This window comes from Stenella coeruleoalba (genome assembly GCF_951394435.1).
Source record: "Stenella coeruleoalba genome assembly, chromosome: X".
Taxonomy (NCBI): Eukaryota; Metazoa; Chordata; class Mammalia; order Artiodactyla; family Delphinidae; genus Stenella; species Stenella coeruleoalba.
Window position 1 is genome coordinate 70690879 of NC_137152.1, and position 14374 is coordinate 70705252.

Here is a 14374-nt window from a genome sequence, read left to right on the forward strand (position 1 = left end):
TGTACCAAAAGGCTGGGGACTTAGACATTTTACTCTCTTTTCTCCCCACGCCTTTCCCCCAAGGGAGAAGTCACTGACTAAGAGATGTCTCTCAGGCTGAGCAATGCTAACTTGAAGGAAGAGTTGACATGGGTAAGGCAAAATTGCTCTTACCTGTTTCAGTGTGGTTGTTCTTGGTTTATGTGTTTATCTGGGATAATGCAACTTCTTAACTCTATTCAGGTCTTCTTATAAAGGTATTTTGGTCTTTTTAGTCTACATGTTATTGTTTAATTAGTGTTTCTGTGGGGAAACAGGGCTGGGACTTGCTAATCTTGACAAGATTCTGCTATCTTGCTGATGTCATCCTTGGGATGCTTTTAAAAATGCAGAATAATAGGTCTCTCTCCAGACCTAGTGAATCACAGGAAATCACTGTGGACTTGGCAGGGAAAATGCATTTTAATAAAGAGGTACAAAATGCTTAATTGTCTGACGCTGGCTGGACGGGAGCAAAGAGTGTAGATATGATTTTTAGATGGACCTGGACAAAATCCCAGCTCCCTCACATCCTAGCTGTACCATGCTGCACATCGCTTCTGTGTACTATGCTCCTCCTTGCTCTGATATACCCTCTCTTGTTCCTCTTCTATGTAACTGTCCTCTACCTGTTCAAGCTCAGCTAGTTTCCTGTTATCCTCTTTTCCTTAGCAACAAGAGGCCCCTCAGTGTGTGTTATTACCCCCAGCCCCTCAACTTCCCCTGTCTTCTGAACCTGTGCAGGGTAGTTATCCAATTGGCATTTATCTTGTCACTTCTTCCCCCACCTATCTTCCAACCTCAGCTTCCTAACTAACATGACCTCTGGTCTTCCTCCCTGGTTATGGTTGTCATCAGGTAGGCACTCACTGCTCTGATCTTTCAGAGGCCTCATACTGGGTATTTTGTAAATTCCCCAGCTCCCAGTCCTTGTTGTAACTGGAACTAAATAGGAACAGAAGGTCAATGCAAGACCTGAGTGTTAATCTGATAACCCTCCCCGCAGCAGCATACATGGCTGTCCCATTCCATCTCCCCATGTGCCCTGGATTCCCAGTACCAATGCCTCTCCACCTCCTGTCCCATAGCAACAGGAGAGATCACATCTTGTAGGAGTGGATGGCATGGGTCACAGATGCCTTCACTGGAGGCTGATGTAAGCCTAGCCTTAGAGGGAAGGCAGGATTTCCATAGGCAGAGATGGAGGGACCAGACATTGCCAAAAGAGGAAACAACAGGATTGAAGGCATGTCCTGGGGACCAGTATAGTGCTAGAAATGCTAATAACATTATCTCATTGTTTCTCCAAGTGTTGCCCTTGCAACAGTTGATTGGAATTACCAGTAGTGCTTATTAAAAATTCATATTACTGCACCTTACTTCAAATCTACTGGCCCAGAATCCCGAAGGTTGGGTTCAGAGAATCTACCTTTTCACAAGCTTTCTATATAATTCAATGGAACTATAAATTTTGGGATCACAGGATCTGAGGAGAACTTCTAAACAATGCAGGTTTACACTCCTTCTTTGGATGTAAGACAGAAATAGTACAATCTATTTAAACAGAAACAATTTAATAAAATATTTTTTAACTAGGTATAAAGTTAACTTAGTAACAAAAAAGGCCTAAGAGGGAGCTCAAATGAAGCAACTACATAAAGCAGTTACTACCCTTGGGGCTGTGGGAACAAAGGGATGATATTAGAATTATTAAAACTTAGAGAAGGAGCACTGTGCAGCTGAAAGCCAGACTGCTGAGGAGAGAACAGTCCTTGGCTGGTACTGGTTTCTCTGAACTCTAAGGAGAACCTTATGCAATTGGGACATCTGGGGAAAAGATACCTGTTGGCTGGTGTTAATGTCTTTGAGAGGGGATGATGAATCCGGCTTTGCAAATAATAAAAATTTGCACACAGGATTCAGCAGCTACTACAGGCAATAATGCTGTTTCTAAGGTGACGTGTGGCTGTGGCTCCGTGCTATAGGAACCTCAAGCCAACTGGAAACTGAATTGAATAAACGTTGCAATTTACCTCTAATGCAGCCTACCAGAATACTTTAATAAGGGGTCAACTGGTAAAGTAAAATTCAACACACAGAGTACCAGTTCCAGCAACACAAAATGGAGAGAAGGCTGTGGGGCTAACAGACAATAGCTTGATAACTGGCTCAAAGTCAAACAAAGAAATAATAATTTTCCTATTTGTATTTGTGGAAAACTCATGAAGCTATTTTCTCTTTCTCTCTCTTCCCTTCCTTCTTCACTTCCTCCTTCCATTCCTTCCTCCCTCCCCCCCCTTCTCTTTTTATCAGGGTCACACTTAACCTCAGTCTTGGATTACCTTATAATTCTTATGGTTTTACATCGACTTGAATAAGAAAATTGGCTGGATGTTCTATTCATAGTTGCAGAAATGTCATTTTGAAAACATGAATAAGGAGCCAGGAGGAGGTGGTGTCCAGTCAAAGCAGAGCCATTAGTCAAAGGACAAGACTTAAATTCAACGGTTGGAAAAAGAATCAAACAAGTCCCACTCTTCATTGTTGAAAGTGAGAGAGAGAAAAGACACTCAAATTTTGAAAAATGGTTAGCAGATGCCTGTTACTTCTTTTCCAAGCAATATGGATTAGTATTTCAAGAAATACCTGGCTGTGAACAAATATCCAACTACCCGTCCTGAGTAGGAGTTTTTGATACCTAGCATTTCAATACCTTTGAGTTTTAATGAAAAGTATAAAACTAACTTTTTGTTTGTTAAAATCTGTTACCTATCCTTGTCCATGCTAGCTTCTTGCTCTAAAGGTAACCATATTTGATTTGCTGAAAAATTTAAAGCAAGATCTTGGAGTTGTATACTTCTGGGTGAGAATCTCCACTTTTACTAGCTTGTAACATTGGATTAGTGATGTAATCTTCCTGAGCATTAGTTTCTTTTCTCACTTGTAAAAATATGATAATAATCCCTATGTTTTATGGTTATCATAAAGGTTAAAAGAAGTGATGATGCCAAGCATATTATTGAACACAACACTAAGTAATTGGTAGCTATCAATTCTTATTTATATTCATAAAGTTCTAATTGTTTTCAGGCATCTTGATCCTCATACCATCATGGAATTTTAGACAAAACAAAGCATGGTTTCTAGGTTAAATAGGTAAAAAATAAGTGATTATTGTGGCTTCACAACTGGATAAAAAAGAAAAAATATAGTCAATTTTTGAGGTGTCCACATGACAAGACGTATATTGAAAAAATTCAGAGATTTGAAAAATAGTTTTAGCTTTCATGAAGAAGGCAGATGATACAGGAGCCATTTGTTAATGAATTCATCTTGTGATGCACATATTTCACCAAGACACTGGGAGAAATCCTGATTTGGGCTAAGATGTAGTTTTTAAGAAAAGTGAAAAACGTTAAGAACACATTAAATCCATGGGTGACTTTTAATCAATGAGGGCATCAAAATTAAGGCTATAAATTTACCTTCAATTTTAGTTCAAACACAGTATGCACTGTAAAATGGTCCCATATAGAATTAGAACCAAAGTATGTTAAGAGAAGTGTTAATAACAAGCTTAATATACATCACCTGAAAACAGAAATGACAGACTCACTCTACCATATGAAAAGGTGTAAGGGGAGTAATTAACATAGACTGTATATTACTAACAAAGTGCAAACCTGAGGGATTTCTTTAGCAAATCTTATTTCATTGTGCACAAGGTGGTAAGTAAAAATGACCATTTGTGCATCATTAGCTTTTGGAAATACAGTTTATAATCCAGTAGAAATATGCAAATGATTTAACAATAGATTAAGATATGAAAAGCTTCATAGCTGAAGCTTCACAGTACCTGTTTGCCCCAACTTTGCTAATAGTATTGTGTGGATGAAGCTATGTCTAACTACTACAAGAAACCATGGTAGAATTTGATGAAGGATTTGCTACAGAGGTTCAATATAGTTATTGTTACTAAAGTACACAACAAATATATAATTAAACTCTAGCTATGGATAGGACCAAATTATAAATGGCAAATAGCCACATAGTTATATGTATAATCAGAAGATGAATCATGTTTAAGTGACATGGATTAGAATTTCTCAAAATGGAATACTCAAACCATCTGTCCTAATCATCTGAAGTGCCTGCTTAAAACACAAATTCTGGAAATGCCATTTCAAGCTTATTGAATTAGAATATTTTGGTGAGAATTTATGAATCTGCATCTTAAACAGCATCGCAAGTGATTTTTATGGTTACTAAAATTTGAGAGCTAAAATTAAACAAAACTCCATTGTTACAGCTCTTCAAGTACAATCCCAAGATTATTTTAGAATATATTTGCTAAAATATATGTAGGGAAAAAAACATAAAAATGAGTAAATAAATATTGGAGAATAAAACAAATAATCTTTTTGATAAAAATTAACAACAGTGGAAACATGTCAATGTTTGTCCCAATTGGTAAAACTACTAAAATCTATATAGTAAAGGAAAGAAAGCACATAAGCCTAACAAGAAGTACTTCTGTATAGTGGGTTAAAATCTCTGCTCTCCAACTCAACACCTGTATGACTTTGGGCAAATTACTGAACTGCTCTATACTTCAGTTTTCATATCATGAAGATAAAAATGAACCTATCTCATAGGATTGTTTTAAGCTTAAAACATAGTAATGTACATAAAGTCCTTAGAACAGCACTTGAACATATTATTGGGTGTGCCAAAAAGTGCCTTCAGTTTTTAAGTAAAAATAAAAGACACATTTTTCATTTTCACTGAGAATGTTATTGAACAATGTATTCACCCTTTTGTTCTACTACTTTCTGCCATTTTTCAAGCAACTTCATAATTCCATTTTCCCCAAGCTTTTTATCTTTTTGAGCAAAGACCTGTTCCATGTGCCTTTTACAGTCTTCCAGGGAACTGAAATTTTTTCCATTAAAAAAATTGCACAGGGAGGTCAGCTCGGTGCTTTGTGACCATATAGAGTGGTAGGATAGGGAGGGTGGGAGGGAAATGCAAGAGGGAGGGGATATGGTGATATATGTATACATATAGCTGATTCACTTTGTTATACAGCAGAAACTAACACAACATTGTAAAGCAATTATACTACAATAAAGATGTTAAAAAATTTTGTATAGACTGAAATAAATGGAAATCCGAAGGTGCAATGTCTGGTGAATACGGCAGATGAATCAGAACTTCCCAGACAAGCTGTAAGTTTTTGCCTGGTCATCAAAGAAACAAGCGGTTTTGCATTATCCTGATGGAAGATTATGCATTTTCTGTTGACTAATTCTGGACACTTTTCATCAAGTGGCGTTTTCAGTTGGTCTAATTGGGAGCAGTACTTGTTGGAATTAATTGTTTGGTTTTCTGGAATGAGCTCATAATAGAGGATTCCCTTCCAGTCCCACCATGTACACATGGTGTATATGGATGGATGAAGACTGGCCTTTGGTGTGGCTGGTGGTGGTTCATTTTGCTTGTCTCATGATCTCTTCCATTCCACATTGTTGTACAGTATCCACTTTTTATTTCTCATCATAATTTGTTTTTTTTTTTTTTTGTACACGGACCTCTCACTGTTGTGGCCTCTCCCGTTCCGGAGCACAGGCTCCGGATGTGCAGGCTCAGCAGCCATGGCTCATGGGCCCAGCCGCTCCGCAGCATGTGGGATCCTCCCGGACCGGGGCACGAACTCGTGTCCCCTGCATCGGCAGGTGGACTCTTAACCACTGTGCCACCAGGGAAGCCCCATAATTTGTTTTAAAAAAGGAACATTTTCATTAGGCCCCGTTTATTTATTTTTGATTTATTTATTTGGCCTTAGGAAACAGATACAAAAAATATTGGTATGATTTATGTCAAAGAGTGTTCTGCCTATGTTTTCTTCCAGGAGTTTTATGGTTTCAGGTCTTACATTTAGGTCTTTAATCCATTTTTTAGTTTATTTTCATATATGGTGTGAGGAAATGTTATAATTTCATTCTTTTACATGGAGCTGTCCAATTTTCCCAGCACCACTTTTCAGAGAACAGCTTTTATCTATTGTACATTCTAGATTATTTGACCATAGGTGTGTGGGTTTATTTCTGGGCTCACTATTCTGTTTCATTGATCTATTTGTCTATTTTTGTGCCAGTATCATGTTGTTTTGATTACTGTAGCTTTCTAGTATAATCTGAAGTTTGGAAGAGTGATACCTCCAGCTTTGTTGTTTTTCTCAAGATTGCTTTGGCAATTTGGGAACTTTTGTGGTTCCACATGAATTTTAGGATTATTCGTTCTAGTTCTGTGAGAATATCATGAGCATCTTAATAGGTATTGCATTAAAACAGTAGATTGCCTTGGGTAATTTGGTAATTTTCACAATATTAATTCTTCCAACCCAAGAGCATGGGATATCTTCCCATTTTTTGAATCATCTCAAGTTTCCTTCATCAGTGTTTTATAGTTTTCAGAATATAGGTCTTTCACCTCCTTTGTTAAGTTTACTCATATATATTTTATTCTTTTTGATGCGGTTTTAAATGTGATTTTTTTTTACTTTTCTTTCTGATAGTTCATTATTACTGTATAGAGAGACAACCGATTTCTCTATATTAATCATATCTTGCAAACTTTGCTAAATTCATATACTAGTTTTTATAGCTTTTGCATGGAGACTTCAGTGTTTTCTACATAATGTATCATGTCATCTGCAAATAGTGACAGTTTTACCTCTTCCCTTCCAGTTTGGACACCTTTCTTTCTTTTTTCTTTTGGACACTTTTTTGTCTGATTGCTGTGGCTAGGACTTCCAAAACTATGTTAAACAGAAATGGTGAGAGTGGGCATCCTTGCCTTGTCCCTGAATTCAAAGGAAAGGCTTTCAGCTTTTTACCACTGAGTATGATGTGGGCTGTGGGTTTCTCATAAAAGGCTTTTTAAAAAAATATTTATTTAATTATTTTTGGCTGTGTTGGGTCTTCGTTTCTGTGCGAGAGCTTTCTCTAGTTACGGCGAGTGGGGGCCACTTTTCATCGCCGTGCATGGGCCTCTCACTGTCGCGGTCTCTCTTGTTGCGGAGCACAGGCTCTGGATGCACAGGCTCAGTAGTTGTGGCACATGGGCCTAGTCGCTCTGTGGCATGTGGGATCTTCCCAGACCAGGGCTTGAACCCACGTCCCCTGCATTGGCAGGCAGATTCTCAACCACTGCACCACCAGGGAGGCCCTAAAAGGCTTTTTTATGTTGAGATATGTTCCCTCTATAACGACTTTGATGATGGTTTTTATCGTGAATATATGTTGAATTTTGTCAAGTGCTTTTTCTGCATCTATTGAAATGATCATGTGATTTTTATTCCTCCTTTTGCTAATGTGGTTTATCACATTTATTGATTTACAAATGTTGAACCATCCTTGTGACCTTGAAATAAATACAACGGGTCATAATGTATGATCCTTTTTATATATTGTTGGATTTGGTTTGCTAATTTTTGTTTATGATTTTTACATCTATATTCATCAAAGACATTATTTGTTGTGTCTTATTCTGATTTTGGTATCAGGGTTATGGTGGCCTCAGAGAATGAATTTGGGGGTGTTCCATCCCCTTCAATATTTTAGAGTAGTTTGAGAAGGATAAGTATTAGTTCTTCTTTATATGTTTGGTAAAATTCCCTTGTGAAGCCATCTGGTCCTTGACTACTGTTTGCTGAGAGTTATTAATTACAAATTCAACTTCACTATTAGTAATCAGTCTGTTCAAATTGTCTTTTTCTTCTTGATCCAGTCTTGGCAGTTTCTATGTTTCTAGATATTTGTCCATTTCTTCTACATTGCCCAATTTGTTGGCATATAACTGTTTGTACTATTCTCTTATGGATTTTTTGTATCTCTGTGTTATTGGTTGCTATTTCTCCTTCTTCATTTCCTATTATGTTCATTTGGGTCCATTCTCTCTTCTTAGTGAGCTGGCTAAAGGTTTATCAATTTTGTTTCTCCTTTTAAAAAACCAGCTTTTCATTTCATGAATCTTTTCTTGTGTTTTCTAATCTCTATTTTATTTATTTCCTCTCTGATCTATATTATTTCCTTCCCCCTGCTGACTTTGGGCTTTATTGGTTCTTCCTTTTTTACTTCCTTGAGGTGGTAGGTTAGGTTGTTTACTTGAGATTTTTCTTGTTTCTTGAGGAAGGCCTCTATCATTATAAACATCCCTCTTAAAACTGCTTTTCCTACATCCTATCAGTTTTTGAGGGATGTGTTTCCATTTTCATTTGTCTCAAGGTATTTTCTGACTTCCTCTTTGGTTTTTTCATTGACTCGTTTTTTTAGTAGCATGTTGTTTAGTCTCCATGTGTTTGTTCTTTTCCCATTTTTCTTTCTATAGTTGATTTCTAGTTTCATACCATTGGAGTTAGAAAAAATGTTTGATATAATTTCTATCCTCTTAAACTTGTTGAGACTTTTTTCTGTGGCTTAGCATGTGATCTGTCCTGAAGAATACTCCATGTGCACTTGAAAAGATTGTGTATTCTCCTGCTTTTCAATGGAATGTCCTATAGATATATATTAAGTCCAAATGGTCCATTGTGCTGTTTAATACCACTGTTGCCTTATTGAACTTCTATATGTATGACCTATCCACTGATGTAAGTGTGTGTTAAAGTCCCCTACTATTATTGTATAATTGTCAAATTCTCCCTTTATGTCTGTTAGTATTTGGTTTATGTATTGAAGTGCTCCTGTATTGGGCGCATATTTGTTAATGAGTGCAATGTCCTCTTTTTATATTGATCCTTTTCTCATGATATAATGCCCTTCTTTGTTTTTTCTTATAGTCTTTGTTTTGAAGTCTATTTTGTCTGATGAATATTGCTACTCCTTTTTCTTATTTCCACTTGTGTGAAATATCTTTTTCTATCCCCTCACTTTCAGTCTTCATGTGTCTTTAGTTCAGAATTAATTCTCTTGTAGGCAGCAAATGGAAAGGTCTTTATTTATCCAATCAGCCACCCTATGTCTTTTGATTACAGCATTTAGTCCATTGACATTGAAAATAATTATTTACAGGTATGTACTTATTGTCATTTTATTACTTGATTTCTTGTTGCTTTTCTCATTCTTCTCTGTTCATTTCTTCTTTTTGTTTTTCCCTTGTAGTTTGATGATTTTATTTAGTAATATTTTTGCGTTCCTTTCTTTTGGTTTTTGTGTATCAATTGTGCATTTTTTATTTTTGATTACCATGGGGTTCATATGCATTGACGTATAATTTTATCTACTTGTTTTAAACTAGTAGCTGTTTAAGTTCAAGCACATTCTAAGATATCTACATTTTTTACTCCTCTCCCCTACTTTCTGTGTTTTTGATGTCATATTTTACATCTTCATGTTTATCCCTTAATTATTCATTGTAGTTATTGTTTCTTTTACATTTTTCTTTTAATCTATGTACTGTATTATTTAAGTGGTTGATCCTTAATTCTTACTACTATATATTTGCCTTTCCTAGAAGGATTTCCTATGAATTCTTACTCCTTTTGCATTTGGAGAAGATTCTTCAACATTATTTTTTTAGGGTAGTTTTAGTACTGATGAATTCTTTTAGTTTTTGCTTATCTGGGAAGTTCTTTATCTCTCCTTCCATTTTCAATGATAATCCTGCTCAGTAGAGTGTCCTAGGTTGAAGGTTTTTCCCTTTCAGCACATTGAATGTATTATGTCCCTCCCTTCTAGCCTGCAAAAGTTTTGCAGAGAAATCAGCTGATAGCCGTATGGGAATTCCCTTGTATATGACTGTTTGTTTTCTCTTGTTGCCCTTAGAATTCCTTATCTTTGATCTTTGCCATTTTAATTATGATATGTCTTGGTGTTTGCCTGTTTGGGTACATCTTGTTTGGAACTCTCTGTCCTTCCTGTGTCTGGATATCTGTTACTTTTTCACGTTTGGGATGTTTCCAGCCATAATTTCCTGAAATACATTTTGATTCCACTTTTCTCTCTCTTCTCCTTCTGGAACCCCTATAATGTGAATGTTGGGATGCTTAATGGTATCCCAGAAATCTCTTAGATTGCTTACAATATATTTTTTTCTGCTGTTCTGATTGGGTGATTTTCATTGTTCTATCTTCCAGATGACTTATGTGTTCTGTATCACTTAGTCTGATACTCATTCCTTCTCATGTGTGTTTTTTTTTTAATTTTAGCTATTGAATTCTTTATTTTTGATTGTTTTTTATATATTTTAATTTTTGTTAAATTGTTCAGTATTTAGATCAATTATTTTCCCTAATTCATTAACACTTTTATTACTAATGTTTGGAATTCTTTATCTGGTAAATTGGTAGTTCTGTTTCATTATTTTTTCAGGGATTTTTTCTTGCTCTTTCAATTAAAAGTAGCTCCTCTGCCTTTTCATTTTACTTAGCTTTCTCTGCCTCTATGAATATAGGTGAAACAGTTAACTGTCATGGTCTTGAAGGAGTGTTCTTATGTGTGAGCTTCTTTAGTCAGACTGCATGTGCCCAATGCCTTTAGTGGGAGAGCTGGATTTAATGTGGATGCAAGTCATGTCTTTCCTTATGATTTGCTGGCCACTATCACCTTGGTATGGGATGGGGCTAGAGATTGAGAAGCTAGAGCTGGTACTGGATATGAAGCTGGATTTTCTTTCTGTTTAGTGGTCATCACTGCCCTGTCAGTTGCATGGTCTATTCCCAAGTGCTGGAGTAGAAGCAGTGAGGGTTGGGCTTGAGTTGGCTCTGTCCTCTTAAAATGTGTGTTTTCCCCTTTCTCTGAACCAGGACCTTTGTCCCAGAGGAGGGGAATGCTGAAGCAATTGGGGCCCTTGCACATTCAGAGGTCTCATGCCCTGAATGTGTAGGCATCTGCAACTCTGCTCAGATGCAGCCCATTGTCATGTCTTTTCCCAGGCCATGACTTCCCCAGATCCAATGCCACACTGTGGCTTGCTCTGAGCAGGGATGGAGTGATCATTTGGCTTGGGCTGGGTCACATTGTGCTGGGGCATAAGGCAAGGTGGTGTTGGGTAATCTGACAACTGCTAGGGCAGAGCTTTCTCTACCCTGCCTCAGGAGCAAGACCCCTTTGCCCCTACAACTGATCACCGTCCCAAGCCTCTACCAGTCCCACCACTGCCCTTTTGTGGGACTACTCCACAGGGGAAGTTGGACCTGTGTGTTTTCTCTGTATGTATTGGGGGTGGGGTTGAGCTATTCTGGAACAGCTGCCATCAGAAGTCTGGGATTTATCTGGGGCACCACTTGAGTAAGCACAAACAATGGCCATGGGAGTCCCACCCAGGTTCTGCCCTGGGACCAGGTCACCTCTTTGTCCCAAGGTCAAGCCTTTTCCCTGGTCCTGGCTGCCCCAGATCCAGTGCTGTACTGTGGCATGCGGTGAGTGAGGCTGGAGAGTTTGCTCTGCTCAGTGTGAGACATGAGGCAGAACAGTCACAGTGAACCTACAGCTTCTAGGGAAGACCACCCTCTGCTCTACCTGGGGGCTAGCCAGCATGTGCACATTCCTCATGAGTGGAGTCCAGGCTACTCCAGCCTTTTTATTTCTCCCAGTAGTCAGTCCTCCAACCAGCCAAGGGGGCTTATCTGCTCTGCATAGGACCCCATGACTAGGGTGCTCAGTCTGTGGTTTGACACATTCACTCCCAATGGTGGGTGCCTGCTGGTGTAATCTTCCCTTTCCTCTGAGTCCTCTCCCAGGTCCCAACCCAACGGATTTTCTTTCCTTCCTACCCAATTACTTGTGTATCTTTTTTACAGCCTTGGTTGTACAGGAGTCCTTCTGACACTTTCCAGTTGATTTTCATTGAGAATTGTTCCGCTACAGATGTATTTTTGAAGTGTTAGTGGGGGGAGGTGAGCTCCATGTCCTCTTTCTCTGCTATCTTATCTCCACCAATATGATTATTATTAAGAGTAGTAGTATAGAGTGGTTAAAGCTCACTATGAATGAAAGTAAAGTTAGATCATTTCAGCAACCATAATAGACCCCACTTATAGAATTTTTATATTTTGACAACCAAACAAAAATACTTTAGATATTTAAATTATCACCAGAATTTTAACTCAAAGAGACTTGTGTTTAATATGTTTGACTAATAGAATTCAGACAATTGTACTGAATTTAAATCACATTCATCTATGTAAAAATGAAATTTTATTCTCTATCTGGATAGCACTTTAAAATATTCTTGATGCCTTACCCCATGTTTACCATCTTTTTTTAAACTTTTAGCTAGTGCAAAAGTTAAGTCAGAAATGTTTAAACCTGTTATAAAGGTGAATAAAAACACAGTGGTATGATATAGTGAAAAAGATGGAGTCAGACTGGTGTCAGGTTCCCAGTTACGTTGCTTATGTGATGTGTGAGCTTTGGCAAGAGACATAACCCATCTGAACATTGTTTTTTCTCATTTATCAGTTGTGGACTATACTTTATACTTCAAGAAGGCGTTGTCAGATAAAGTATTTGAAGTACCTAGTACAGGGCCAAATTTGTAAGTGATGCTCAATAAATAGGTGATATACCAAAATTCACCATGTTTTCTAATAGGTTGACCATATAATTTATCATTCAAATGGAAACATGTTTTTTTCTATGCCAAATATTAAACTATACAGGTCTCAAAGACAAGTATAAAATAAGACTGCACCAAACAAACTGGGACATATGTCCAGTTTACTTCATGGTAGAGCTGGAAATCTAACCTAAGGGTCTTGAACTCTCCGAATAGTGTTCTTCCATCTAATTCTCTCAATTTGTCCTACAGTTAACTGAATGGACATTTCTGCATTGATTCTATTTTCCTTTTCCATTTCTCTCTTCTACTGCCACCACAACCTTGGAGGCCCAAAGACCATAGTCACAAGGTAGAGCAGGGCCACTCAACTCACTTGTGACTCTACATGAGCAACAAATAAGCCTTTATTATATGAAACTACTGAGATTCCATGATTTATTTGGTACACCAGTAAGGCCTATCCTGTCCTGATTAATAATTAAACCACATAGCTGTCTTTATTATTCTAAATGAAATTTGAAGATATTATAATGTATTCCCAACTCTGAATTTAAAAAAAATCAATTAAATTATCTATTTCTAATATAAAATTTAAAAGAGAATAATTCTTAACAAAATAGTAATATCTCAATATATAAATGATTAGTCACAACAACACTAGAAGTGACAAAGTGATAAAGTAAACTTGCATGTATAAATACAATAACTGTGAATTTGAGAGTTAGAAATGCAGACTTATATAGCTGTGTTGCATTGACAACTTAAATATCACATGTGGCATTGCATTTAGTGATGTGATTTTCTATAATAGTGAACAGCTCTTGGTAAAGCTCTGAAAAAAAAACCCAGAAAAACACACTCTTTTATTTATAAGGCAGTTGTATCTCTGGAAAATTCAGTGTATATTGAAATCTTGCAAAAATATTTTGCATTTATATGTAAGGAGTTTGTTTTTAGGTTCTGATAATTATAAGATTTTACACTTATATTTAAACCATGTGACATATGGGAAAGTGATGCAAGATATGGGACACCATATCTTGAGTGGAACTGCCTCATATATTTTGGGAAGTCTAGCATCCCCTGTACCCCACCTAAATGCCCAGAGAACCACCTCCATCATACTTTGAACAAAAAACACCCTCATGAATTTCTAAAATAGCAGTGTTGAGAACCATTGTGAATCATAGTTGGGAAAATGAACTTGAATTTGCGAAGGACACAAAGTTTTAGTGAAATAAAATTGAAAAGAAATAAATATAAAGAAAATATACACTATATTTATTTCATGCTTACCACCTAAGTTTTTTCCAGGTCTTCCCCCACCTGGTTTTATCATTATTAATATTTACAGATAGTTTCTCTTTAACATTTAAAATTTTTCAACAACCCTGTAGGGTACGCAGGTCCAGTGTTATGATCTCTATTCTAAGGAACCCAGCTTCAAAATTATAAAAGAGGTCAGACTAAAAGTTATAGTTTGGTTTTCGGTTTCGGTCGGAGCGCAGGGAGAGGACTGGGGTTGACGGCTTGAACATAGCCTGAAGGGGTTAGTGCACCATGGCTAGCCGGGAGGGAGTCCGGGGAAAAGTCTGCACCTGCCGAAGAGGCAAGAGACTTTTTCTTCCCTCTTTGTTTCCTGGTGCGCGAGGAGAGGGGTTTAAGAGCGCTGCTTAAAGGAACTCCAGAGATGGGTGCGAGCCGCGGCTAAAAGCTCGGACCCCAGGGACGGGCGGGAGATGCTAAGGCTGCTGCTGCCGCCACAAAGAAGCCTGTGTGCGAGCACAGGTCA